The sequence below is a fragment of the Caretta caretta genome, chromosome 6 (genome assembly GCF_965140235.1).
Source record: "Caretta caretta isolate rCarCar2 chromosome 6, rCarCar1.hap1, whole genome shotgun sequence".
NCBI lineage: Eukaryota > Metazoa > Chordata > Testudines > Cheloniidae > Caretta > Caretta caretta.
Genome location: NC_134211.1, coordinates 61,941,662 through 61,954,793, shown reverse-complemented (window position 1 = coordinate 61,954,793; position 13,132 = coordinate 61,941,662). Strand labels below are relative to the sequence as shown.

The 13,132-nt window shown below is 46.4% G+C and overlaps 2 protein-coding genes across 11 annotated transcripts in view; both read right to left on the bottom strand.

The window, feature by feature from the left end:
• The window catches only part of TMEM229B (transmembrane protein 229B), an 80,031-nt gene that overhangs the window by 46,691 nt on the left and 20,208 nt on the right, over nt 1-13,132 (bottom strand). Inside the window, exon 2 of one of the 9 annotated variants that reach the window (XM_048852296.2) lies at nt 7,469-7,706. The exons of the other annotated variants lie outside the window; for them this stretch is intronic. The gene's annotated coding sequence lies outside the window, so the exon portion shown is untranslated. The remainder of the gene's footprint in view (nt 1-7,468; nt 7,707-13,132) is intronic. 9 annotated transcript variants of the gene reach the window in all.
• RAD51B (RAD51 paralog B) overlaps nt 1-13,132 on the bottom strand; it is a 788,206-nt gene that overhangs the window by 755,777 nt on the left and 19,297 nt on the right. The gene's annotated exons all lie outside the window — the stretch shown is intronic.

The following is a 13,132-nucleotide window of genomic DNA, read 5'->3' as shown; positions in this document are numbered from 1 at the left end:
TCCAGGGAGCTTAGACGGTGGCACGGAGCAACCCACCGTCTCTCAGCTCTTCTAATCGATCCCAGTTTGTGCTAGAAAGAGGACTTTTATACAAGGAAACTCTTTCTGGTGGGCACCAGGAGGACTGGCATCCTCAAAGACAGTTGGTAGTTCCAACTAAGTACCGAGTAAAGCTTTTGAGCTTAGCCCACGATCATCCTAGTGGCCATGCTGGGGTGAACAGGACCAAAGACTATTTGGGGGGGTCACTCCACTGGGAGGGAATGGGCAAGGACATTTCTACCTATGTGCAATCTTGTGAGGTGTGCCAAAGAGTGGGAAAACCCCAAGACTGGGTTAAAACCCCTCTCCAGCCACTCCCCGTAATTGAGGTTCCATTTCAGCAAGTAGCTGTGGATATTCTGGGTCTTTTTCCAAAAAAGACACCCAGAGAAAAGCAGTACATACTGACTTTCATGGATTTTGCCACCCGATGGCCAGAATCAGTAGCTCAAACAACACCAGGGCTAAAAGTGTGTGCCGGGCATTAACACACATTTTTGCCAGAGTAGGTTGGCCCTCCAACATCCTTATGGATTCAGGAATTAAATTCCTGGCAGGGACCACGAAAAGCCTTTGGGAAGCTCATGGGATGAATCACTTGGTTGCCACCCCTTACCACCATCAAACAAATGGCCTGGTGAAGAGTTTAATGGAACTTTGGGGGCCATGATACGTAAATTCGTGAATGAGCACTCCAATGATTGGGACCTAGTGTTACAGCAGTTGCTCTTTGCCTACAGAGCTGTACCACATCCCAGTTTAGGGTTTTCACCATTTGAACTTGTGTATGGCCATGAAGTTAAGGGGCCACTACAGTTGGTGAAACAGCAACGGGAGGGGTTTATGCCTTCTCCAAGAACTAACATTCTGGACTTTGTAACCAACCTACAGAACACCCTCTGAACCTCTTTAGCTCTTGCTAGAGAAAACCTAAAAGATGCTCAGGAAGAGCAAAAAGCCTGGTATGATAAACATGCTGGAGAGTGTTCCTTCAAAGTAGGGGACCAGGTCATGGTCTTGAAGATGCTCCAGGCCCATAAGATGGAAGTGTCGTGGGAAGGGCCATTCACAGTCCAAGAGCGCCTGGGAGCTGTTAACTATCTCATAGCATTCCACATCTCAAACCTAAAGCCTAAGGTGTACCATGTTAATTCTCTAAAGCCCTTTTATTCCAGAGAATTAAAGGTTTGTCAGTTTACAGCCCAGGGAGGAGGTGACGCTGAGTGGTCTGAAGGTGTGTACTACAAAGAAAAAAGTGACGGTGGCGTGGAAGAGGTGAACCTCTCCATGACCCTTGGACGTATGCAGCAACAGCAGATCAAGGAGCTGTGCACTAGCTTCACGCCGACGTTCTCAGCCACCCCAGGATGGACCAAACGGGCATACCACTCCATTGACACAGGTAATGCTCGTCCAATTAGAGCCCAACCATACCGGGTGTCTCCTCAAGCTAAAACATGCTATAGATGAGTGTAATCCACCCCTCTAACAGTGCCTGGGCGTCTCCAGTGGTTCTAGTCCCCAAACCAGATGGGGAGATACGCTTTTGCGTGGACTACCATAAGCTAAATGCTCTAACTCACCCAGACAACTATCCAATGCCACGCACAGATGAATTATCGGAGAAACTTGGGTGTGCCCAGTTCATCTCTACCTTAACCAAGGGGTACTGGCAAGTACCTCTGGTTGAATCCGCCAAGGAAAGGTCAGCCTTTATCACCCATGTAGGGCTGTATGAATTTAATGTGCTCCCTTTCGGGCTGCGAAATGCACCTGCCACCTTCCAGAAACTTGTAGATAGTCTCCTAGCATGATTGGGAGACTCTGCAGTTGCCTACCTTGATGATGTGGCCATCTTTTCTGATTCAGTGTGGAGCAGGCTCTCCAGCACCATTTATGATTTGGGAGGCATGTCATAAACATACAGCTATGGGTAGCATAAAATCCCTTTTTTACCTGTAAAGGGTTAAGAAGCTCAGATAACCTGGTTGGCACCTGACCAAAAGGACCAATGAGGGGAGAAGATACTTTCAAATCTGTGGGGGAAGGTTTTTGTTGTTGTCCTCTCGGGAGACAAAGAGAGAGACCAAGCAAGTAATCCAGCTCCTACTGAATGATACATCTAAAATTACAGAAATGGTAAATAATAGCAAGGAAATGCGTTAGAGTATCTTTTGGTTTAGCTTGTGAATTTTCCCTATACTTAGAGGGAGGTTTATCCCTGTTTTTTGTAACTTTAAAGTTTTGCCTAGAGGGGAATCCTCTGTGTTTTGAATCTGATTACCCTGTAAAATTACCTTCCATCCAGATTTTACAGAGGTGCTTCTTTTACTTTTTTTTCTTTATTATAAAGTTCTGTTTTTTTTAAGAATCTGCTTGGTTTTAATGTCCTAAAAACCTAGGGCTTTGGTCTCTGCTCACCTTGTTAAGCTATTTGGTGGGTATATTATTCTCAAGCCTCCCCAGGAAAGGGAGTGAAGGGGCTTGGGGGGATGTTTTAGGGAAACAGGAACTCCAAGTGGTCCTTTTCCTGAATCTTTGTCTAACTCACTTGGTGGTGGCAGCAGTACCCATCCAAGAACAAGGAAGGATTTGTGCCTTGGGGAAGTTTTTAACCTAAGCTGATAGAAATAAGCTTACGGGGTGTCTTTCATGCGGGTCCCCACATCTGTACCCCAGAGTTCAGAGTAGGGAGGGAACCCTGACACACAGGCATTTGCATTTAATAGCATGTTCAAAAGTGGCTCGGTACAGCACTTAAGAACAAGTAATTAAAGGGATTATCACTGCAGTACAGCTTCTCATTAGCAGTGTAATTCGTCTGCTGAAAATAATTAACATTCGTTTCTACAAAGAGAACAGCGCACCCATTACATTCATTACATCAGCTCTAAACAAGCAAAACAAAGGCCCTAGAAGAGGGTCTTCCATTCAGGAAAATGGAAAAACAAGCGTCCAACAACAATGCCGATGTTTCATACCTAGGAAAACAATGGACAGGCCTCAGGATGGGAGGCTGCCATCCAAACTGAATTCAACCTGTGCAGTGATGTTGGGGCTCAGAGAGATCAGTGCATGCAGGTGGATATGGAGGAGTGGTACATGTGCGATTGGTTGTTGTAAACATCTGGGCATATGATTAGTTGATGTATGTCAGGTGTTGGTGTGCGGGTAAGTGTTGTACAAGTAGGTGGCAGGTGCATAGCGCATACGTAAGGCTCAGCGTGGCATGGCTGCATTAGTCATAGGAGTATAGTCAGGACATATCTGACTGGTGTCTCTGTGTGTGATTTGTGTGCACAAGATTGATACTTCTGGTAGTGTGTAAGTCAGTGTGATAAGTGGGTGTGCTGTTTGTGTTAGTTCATGTGGCAGTCACAGGGAAGTGCATGACTGGGTGCCACTGGTGTATGCATGTTTGTGACTGGTGTATAATGGGGGTGGGGTGTGCACTGGTGAGAAAGGCAGAGGAATGTCACTCTTCAACATAGGATAGCCTAATTTTGGCAATTAATTGATCTTCAACTATTAGCGATAGATATGCCCAATGGCCTGTGATGGGATGGGATGTTAGATGGGGTGGGATCTGAGTTACTACAGAGAATTCTTTCCTGGTGTCTAGCTGGTGAGTCTTGCCCACATGCTCCGGGTTTAGCTGATCGCCATATTTGGGGTCGGGAAGGAATCTTCCCCCAGGGCAGATTGGCAGCGGCCCTGGGGGTTTTTCGCCTTTCTCTGCAGCATGGGGCACAGGTCGCTTGCTGGAGGATTTTCTGCATCTTGAAGTCTTTAAACCACGATTTGAGAACTTCAGTAGCTCAGACATACGTTAGGGGTTTGTTACAGGAGTTGGTGGGTGAGATTCTGTGGCCTGTGTTGTGCAGAAGGTCAGACTAGATGATCATAATGGTCCCTTCTGACCTTAAAGTCTATGATTCTATCCCCGTCCTGAACTCGGCCTTTGAAAAAAGCAGCATTGTACAGTCACCTCTTAAACCAGCTATGTTAGCTCAAGGACTTTCCCCACACCCAAAGAAAAACAGAGAAACCACACATTCTGTGCCCTTCCATCCCTATGACCAATTGACAAACCACTAGCTGAAACAAAGAAAGATGATGCTCTCTCAGCCTCTCCTGAAAGCCATTTTTAAAACGTTCTCACCTTCAGTTATTAACAGTCAGATCCACCCTACTCTGTACAAAAATCCTCAAATGTCAGAAGTCACGGCTATTAAAAAACAACCCCACCCCCCCATGAAAATACTAGAATCCACAATTTCATGACCTACCTGCAGCCATAATCATACTCTTGCCCTTACGACTCACATATGCAAGTGAGGTGATAGGTGTGTGTGTGTGACAGAAGCATGTGTATCCAAAGGTTATGCCTGTGATCAATTAATGTGTATTGAATGCGTTAGGTATGTGCCTGTGATTAGTGTATGTTTGAGATTGGTGTATGTGTTCTGAATGTGTTAGGTGTGAGTACTAATGGTTTGTAGTGCGTGTGAGAGCAAGGGATATGGGTCATCAGAACCTTGTGCTTATAATATCATTGCTGCTGCCGAAGCTACTGTATTATCCCAAAATCCATGTGAAGTTTCAGTGCCTCACACTTGGAAGCAAAGGAGCGATGGTTTCCAACATTCTGGTGTTAAAGTTTGTTCAGGGGACACAGCAAACACAATAAACATAAGTATCCACAGTTGCCTGTCTTGGGATTTCCATCCCACTTCTGAGTTGGATACATTTCCCTTGGTATGAGAGTTGAGCACTTATAAACCATTAAGTGGAACTGCCGTGAGGCTCAAGACCAGCAGCACAAAGGGCTCCACAGCTACATTGCTATAGAAACCACCCAGACACAAATGAAAAACCCGGCTTGCTTTGTCTGTGTATTTCTTCTCCTAATAAGTAATGTATTCTTCCATGTTTCAGAGGGGTAGTTGTGTTAGTCTGTATCAGCAAAAACAATGAGGAGTCCTTGTGGCACCTTAGAGACTAACACATTTATCTGGGCATAAGCGTTCATGGGCTAGAACCCACTTCATCAGATGCATGGAGTGAAAAATACAGTAAGTAGATATAAATATACAGCACATGAAAAGATGGGAGTTGTCTTACCAAGTGGGTAGTCAGTGCTAACGAAGCCAATTCAATCAGGGTGGATGTGGCCCATTCCCAACAGTTAACAAGAAGGGGTATTAACAGAGGGAAAATTATTTTTTGTAGTGACCCATCCACTCCCAGTCTTTATTTAGGCCTAATTTGATGGTGTCAACTTTGCAAATTAATTCCAGTTCTGCAGTTTCTCGTTGAAGTCGTTTTTGAAGGTTTTTTTGTTGAAGAATGGCCACTTTAAGTCTATTATTCAGTGTCCAGGGAGACTGAAGTGCTCTCCTACTGGTTTTTGAATGTTACAATTCTTGATGTCTGATTTGTGTCCATTTATTCTTTTGCGTTGAGACTGTCCTGTTTGGCCAATGTATATGGCAGAGGGACATTGCAGGCACATGATGGTATACATCACATTGGTAGATATGCAGATGAACAAGCCCCTGATGGTGTGGCTGATGTGGTTAGGTACTATGATGGTGTCCCTTGAATAGATATGCGGACAGAGTTGGCAGCAGGGTTTGTTGCAGGGATTGGTTCCTGGGTTAGTGTTTCTGTTGTGTGGTGTGTAGTTGCTGGTGAGTATTTGCTTCAGGTTGGGGGGCGCTGTCTGTAAGTGAGGACTGGCCTGCCTCCCAAGGTCTCTGAGAGTGAGGGATTGTCCTTCAGGATAGGCTGTAGATCCTTGATGATGCACTGGAAAGGTTTTAGTTGAGGGCTGTAGGGTATGGCTGGTGGCGTTCTTGTCAACTCTTGGGAATAAGCCACATCCACCCTAACTGAATTGGCCTAGTTAGCACTGACCCGCCCATCTTTTCATGTGCTGTATATTTATACCTGCTTACTGTATTTTTTACTCCATGCATCTGATGAAGTGGGTTCTAGCCCACGAAAGCTTATGCCCAAATAAATTTGTTAGTCTCTAAGGTGCCACAAGGACGCCTCGTTGTTTTTGTATTCTTCCATGGCACTCCTTCTCACCTCTTTCCAGACTACCTGACACCCACAAGCACCTGCCATTTCAATTTGGCGCCCGGTCCCCCCAGCCCTTTTTATGAATCCTTCCAGCCCTCTCTCCCGCTGTACCATCAATAATCCCTCTTTTCCCGTGCCATCAGATGCCCATTTCGGAGGCTCCTGTCCTTGCCTACACAGAAAAACCAGAAAACACTTGCAGTCCTTCCACCCAGAAAGCCAGAATATTACCTTCATTAGCTTGAGGAGCAAGGCAAGTCCAGAATACACGTCCTATCAGCTGGCTCAAATCGAAATCATGAAATATTTTTCAGCTAAGAGGTGGTCTTCTCTTTACCAGTTTGTCATCCCACCTTTCCCCCTCCCCAAGCTTTTCTTGGGGGAAGGCAGCTCTGGAAGGCAGGTCAGTTGAAATGTCCTTAAGATGACAGATATCTCAAAAAGCATGACATGCAAAGGGTTAAATTCTTGCCCTAAGCAGTCAGTCATCTCTGTAGCTGCTGTGATTACAGTGAGGGAAAGCCAGCTGAGAGTCTGCAAGCTGGGAAAAAGCCTTCTGGGTCAACAGGAATTCCGGGGGATGTGGAGGAGAGATGGGGGAATTCTGATGAACCTAACTGGCAGCATCCTTTGACCAGAGCTAATAGAGTGCTTTCGTCGCTGCCCTAAACGTCAAAGCCATAAATGGGAACAGGATGATGATGATGACGACGATGAATAGAATGATTGGAGAGGTTTTTAACATAAACCAGCAGGGAAGGGGTAAATTATAAGAGAGGTTTCTGCAGCCTAATATGTGAATTCTGTGCTGAGGAACAGGTACCAGGTTGACAGCCCTGGAAAGCAAAGCCCTTTTTTCTCTTCAGTGCAGCCTTCCCTCATTCTGCCCTGGCAAAAAAACTCACTCCTGATCGAAGAGGAACTTCTGTGGGAGTGGGAGGGGAAATCAGACTCTGTAGTCGAGTGAATCTTCAGCCTCCCTGCTTAGGCTGCCAACAAGGTGGCCAAGCATGATGCTTACAACCACTCACTAGCAAATGAGCTGAAACAACTATCTCACTTCACATAGGCTGTGGCACAGCCATTTAACATCTTCTCTTCCATTGAGACAGTTTGGGCTGGGAAAAATCCTTACTCGTGTCTCGGGAACTTTCAGCAGGGGACACCTAGACTGTTTTCAAACATGGACTCACAAGAGACTGCTTGGCACATAAACTAGTGTTCAAGGTGCAAATTCCCAAAGCAAAGAGCCACTGCCCAACTAGCCCATCACACACCTTCTTGTAGAAAACATCAGACTACTACTTCCCAGCTCAGCCCCAGCTCATTTACTCACCCAGAAAACGGCTAGTCCCAATTTTGCTGAGCGACACTGCTTCAAAAAACAGCATGGCTTGCAGGATGAGCAAAGGTCACAGAATCACTTTCTTGGCCTGGGAAACGTCACTGCAACATTGCAACAGCTTCCTGGAGGACAAGCTCACAGAAGCGGCAATCACAGTCTGTAGGGTTTCGTCCCTGTAGCTTTGGAAGTAGATCTGTCCGCATATTCAGTGGCTAGAACTCTGAGCAGCCTAAATGGATGGAACACACAGGAGGCATCTGAGGGATGAATTATTCATAGCCTTGTTCAGCTGCCAACATCTCTGGGGGGTTTTATGCCCACCCGGGTGCTTGATTTTTGTTTTAACAGTAATGGGAGATGTCTGTGCTTCCTTTAATGGCTCTTGAGGGCAAGCGAGAAGCAGCACTTGCACTACTCCTACCAGCTTTTTTAATAACCATGCTCACAGCTTCATCACGGACACAACCCTTGGATTCATTCCAAGAGCTCAGACCACCAGCAGCTTTCTGAGGAACCCTGCTGACACCTGGTTTATTGTAACCTTGCCACAGTGCTGACCTGAACTTTACAGTTCAGTGGATGACAGTTTTCTACCAACTGAAGCACTGTTTTCAGCTGAGTAAAGGGCAGCAAGATCACATTTGGAGCCCTAGGCTCATATTGCTTACCCATGTCAGCATTTCTGCAATCAACCTCATCTCTTTCCCTCCCCAGCTGATGGGGATGCGTGAGAATCACCTGGTTCCCAACTGCAAATTCAGCTGGACAATGCAGTTCAGATGTGCTATGTAAAACAATTGTTAACTAAAGGAGAAGTATCTGTGGGGTACGGGAGAGGTTGGTTGGGAGGTTAAGGGATATCACAGTCTCTCTTTGGGCAGGATTTCCCCCAGTAGTAGAAGTGAAGAATGCCACAGCCAAGGATCTCCTGAAGAGAGCCACTAAGAATGAGCCCCATTGGGACAGAGGATAAATCAAAGGAGGAATGGAGAGTTGGGTCCATGTGAGTTGCACATATTCCACACCGAGATATTAGGGGGATTGCCTTGTTATAAACAGAGTTATAAGGTAAGATAAAGACGACCAGGAAGTACTGCAAGTACTGGGAGCTATTAATGAAAATTGGTCCACACTATAGAATTGCACTGGTGCAGCTAATAACCGTGTGCTTGAACTGCTGCAGGCTGTAACGATCAGATCATCCATACTAGGCCTCCTGTTTTAGGTGCACAAAACACACTGCAGCCCCACCAAGCACTCTCTGCGACCACTGCGGAGTCTGTGGATTGTTACATTTACCCTGCAATGCCAACCACAGCTGCCTGGATCAAGTACATAAAGTCGACTGTGTCCGTCAACCATTCTGATTCGGTAGCATTTTACGCCCACTCTGCAACTAGTATAAATGACTACATAAGGCACAGAGCAATGGTGAATTGAGCCCAGTGGATTTATACTAGTGTCAAACTGGAGTAACACAATGGTGAGTTTCCACGGTATACATCTGATGAAGTGAGCTGTAGCTCACGAAAGCTCATGCTCAAATAAATTGGTTAGTCTCTAAGGTGCTACAAGTACTCCTTTTCTTTTTGCGAATACAGACTAACACGGCTGTTACTCTGAAACCTGTCACAATGGTGAGTCAGGCCCTGAAATCATACATCAACTTTTTTGCTGAGCCAAGAATAGAATCCAGATCTTCTGACACACCCCTGTGCTTTAGCCACAAGATCTTCTACTCTTTACCTGCTGTTTTCCTTTAGTCCCTAGCTGCTGTTTTCTGTGCTTATTTTTATTGGCCCTGAGTGCACCTGTTTATGCTGCATTAAAGAGATAGTAACATCACAGTTGTTTAAGCAACTAATTATGAGTGACCAGAACAATGTGATCCAAAAGGAAAGAAAGAAAATCAGAGGCAGCATGGTCCAGTGGGATAGGCATGGGACTGGAATTCAGGAGACCTGAATCCTGTTCCGTGCTCTGCCACTGACCTGCACTGTGACCTTAAGCAAGTAACTTCAACTCTGTGCCTCTGTTTCCCCTCCCATCCTTTGTCTGTTATATCATCTATTTAGATTCTAAGTGCCACAGTTGCCAAGCCACCTGCACCTCAGACCCCTTCTCTGGTCTCTCTGAGTGCTGCCCACAGGTCTTAGGCCTTTTTCCCTCACTTCGTCTCTGGGCAGAGAGTCTTAAATTTTTATTGTCCTTTGATCTTTTGGGTCCCAGCCTTGGTAAGTAATCTGTGTAACTTGGCTGCAGCCAAGAAAGTCAATAATTCATAAATTATTGCAGAGCAGCCCCGCGTCCTTCACAGTAAGCTCCTTGGACCAGGAAAGCTTACTAACTGTTTGTACAGCACCTAGCACAAAGGGGTCCCAATCTTGTTTGGAGCCTTTCAATGTTCTTGTAGCCCAAGTGTAGCCTTCCTATCTCTCAGGGCCAGGGTGCCTCCTCCGGCAGTGGTGAGGAGTCAGTACGACCACCAGCAGTTTTGTCAGGCAGCCTGGACTGCAGCTGCACAATTGCCCAAATAGCAGTTCAAACCTCTGAAGGAGGATTAAGCAAACCACCAGCTGGCTGGTAGTTCAGGCCTCCTGGTGTGGGGTGAACAACAATACTCTATGGCTCAGGCCCTCTGAATGCAGGCTGAGCAATTAAACAGTATATATTGCCGGCCTTCTGGCCTAAAGATTAGAGTGCAACCAGACCCTGTACGAGGCTGGGGGGAGGAGGATCCGGGCCCACCCTGTTCCACCAGGTCCCAGCCCAGGGCCCTAGACATGGCAGGCAATCCCAGCCAGGATCAGCAGGGAAATATGTGATAGCTGCCTCGCTGCCTGGCAGCACACCCTGAACAAAATCTCTTTTCCCTGGGCTAATTTCTACTGGATCCTGCTGGCAGTACTCCGTCACCACTGGGACCTGGCCCTCAGTGTCACGATCAGGTGGTCCTTCCTCTAGTCTCCCCCCGGGGCCTTCCGTCTCCTGAGGCAGTGGTTTGCCTTTCTTTTCTGCTCCCAGTCACGGGCTCGGCTGAGGGATCAGCTCCCTTGGAAGGACATCCATCTCCTTCCCTTGTCCGGCCCTATCTGGGCTGCACCGCAGGGTAGGGTTGCCAACTTTCTAACTGCACAAAACTGAACATCCTTGCCCCACCCCTTGCCCCGTCCCTGCCCTGAGGTCCTGCCCCTTCTCTGAGGCCCCGTCCCCACTCACTCCAGCCCACCTCCCTCAGTCGCTTGCTTTCCCCCACTCTCACTCACTTTCACTCAGCTAGGACAGAGGGTTGGAGTGTGGGAGGGGGTGAGGGCTCCAGCTGGGGGTGCGAGCTCTGGGGTAGGGCCAGAAATGAGGTGTTCAGCGTGGGGGAGGGAGATCTGGGCTGGGACAAGGCGTTGGGGTGGGGGGGGGTGGGCTCCAGCTGGGCCTGTGGGCTCTGGGGTGGGGCTGGGGATGAGGGGCTTGAGGTGCAGGAGGGGGCTCCAGGCTGGGGCCAAGGGGTTTGGAGTGTGGGAGCAGGCTCAGGGCTGGGGCCAGGAATGAGGAGTGCGGGAGGGGATTCAGGGTGCAGGCTCTGGGAGGGAGTTTGGGTGCGGGAAGGGGCTCAGGACTGGGGCAGGGGGTTGGAGTGCAGGTCGGAAGGCGGGGTCTGGGAGGAAGTTAGGGTGTGGGAGGGGGTTGAGGTTCAGGAGGATGTTCAGGGTGTGGGCTCCAGCCTGGTGGCCCTTACCTCAGGAGGCTCCCGGTCCAGGAGCTGCACAGAACCAAGGCAGGCAGGGAGCCTGCCTTAGCCCCGCTGTGCCACCACCGAACTTTTAACAGTCCAGTCAGCGGTGCTGACTGGAGCTGCGAGGGTCCTTTTTAAACTGGGTGTTCTGGTCAAAAATCAGATGCCTGGCAACCCTACTGCAGGGCCCTGTTCTTATACTTCCTGCTCTGCCCCTGCACTTCCTCCAGAGGGGGCAGAGCGAGGTTAGACGAGGCCATTCTGCCTCCCTACACCAAGTAACAAACAATCAGAATCAGCTAGAATCAGCACAAAACTCTCCCATACTAACTCAAAGTTTTCCCTACAGTTGTCTGCTGCCCCTATTTTATTGTCCAGAAGAATGTAAACCCAACCAAAAGGTGACTAACAGAGACAACAGCCAGTATGTGAAGAATGATGTTGTCCTAAGTTACCTAGTAATAGCAGTTGTACGGATGTAGTGCCTAGCAGTCCAAGCCCCATTGTGCTAGACACAGTATAAACATATCATTACAGGATGGTCCCTGATCTTCTAAGGGCCTGTTTACACATGGAGATGTTCATGATTAACTCCACGTATGGACCCACTTATTCCAGAATAAGACTGCCTTGTTTGTGCATTAAGCTAAACAGGAACAAGGCACTTTACTGTGAAAAAAGATTGTCCACACATTGAGTTCAATCAGGAACAATTACATGTACAGACAAGCCCTACGTATCAGACTACATACAGGCTGGGATTTTCAAAGGAGCCTAATCGATTTAGGATTGAAATTGAATTGGATTTGTGTGCCTAAGCCCCTTAGGTTCCGTCAAAAACTTCAGCTTTAATTTATACAGTAGTAATGTAAAAAAGTATTCCAATAAAATGAATGCAGATTAAATGACTAAGCTCCCCCTCCAAAAACCCTCCCACCAAGATTTACACAATAATTAATAAGAGTATAAACATTTAATTAAATCAATGTGCCATGGGAATTAGAGACACAGAGTTGGCACCCATTTCATATTTACTTAGATAGAGTTAAATCTAATTAGGCTTCTCTTTCTGAGAATAACATTGCTATTATAGTAAGATTGTGTTAGTGGATCAGATATGGAAAAGGCCTTTCTATTGTAACTGGGTTAACTGTGGTTTATATTGTTATATATTTTATAATGCTTTTAAAAAATTTAATTGTATGTTAATTTAATTTTACATATCTTGTCTCAGTTGGCTGTAGGGTTTTGTATTTAACTTTGTATGGTTGAGATGCAGAGAAAGCATATAACTGTTCTCCCCAAAACAATGAGAATATTGTGAACATTTTTAGATAGCCAAATCTATCAGTCCATAATTAATTTTGTAAAAAAATGAGGAGAAAGAACATACGAACAGAAAGGTTTGCAGTTATTCAGAACTCCTTCACTGCGCAAATCCATCCTCTATGTTTGGAAATGTACTTTTCACTCTCATATGGAAAATGCACTACTGTACTTAAACTAATGGCTATGACTCCAATTCATTCCCTTAGTTTTGCTCTCTCGTTTAAAGGTGAAATACCTTTTAACTGTTGAAACAGTTCCTGTGCACACAAATAGCCTAGAGCTCCTGACTGCCAGTTCTGAAGCACGAAACAGGGGCAAAACTTATGAAAAATTTAGGCCAACATTTTCAAAAGTGGACACTTATTTTGGGTGCCTTGTGCCTGATTTTTAGCTGACTTAAACAGCAGTTGTGCATTGCTCAACACTTCTGAAATCAGGTCCAAGGTGTCTCAATTTAGACACCCAAATTCAGTGGCTACTTTTGAAAGTTTTGGCCATAGCATGAATTTCTTCTTTATATTTTTGCACCATATTGTCACGGTCACTGCTTCCATTCAAGCCAATAAGAGTGTTGCTATTTACTTAAACGGTATTGG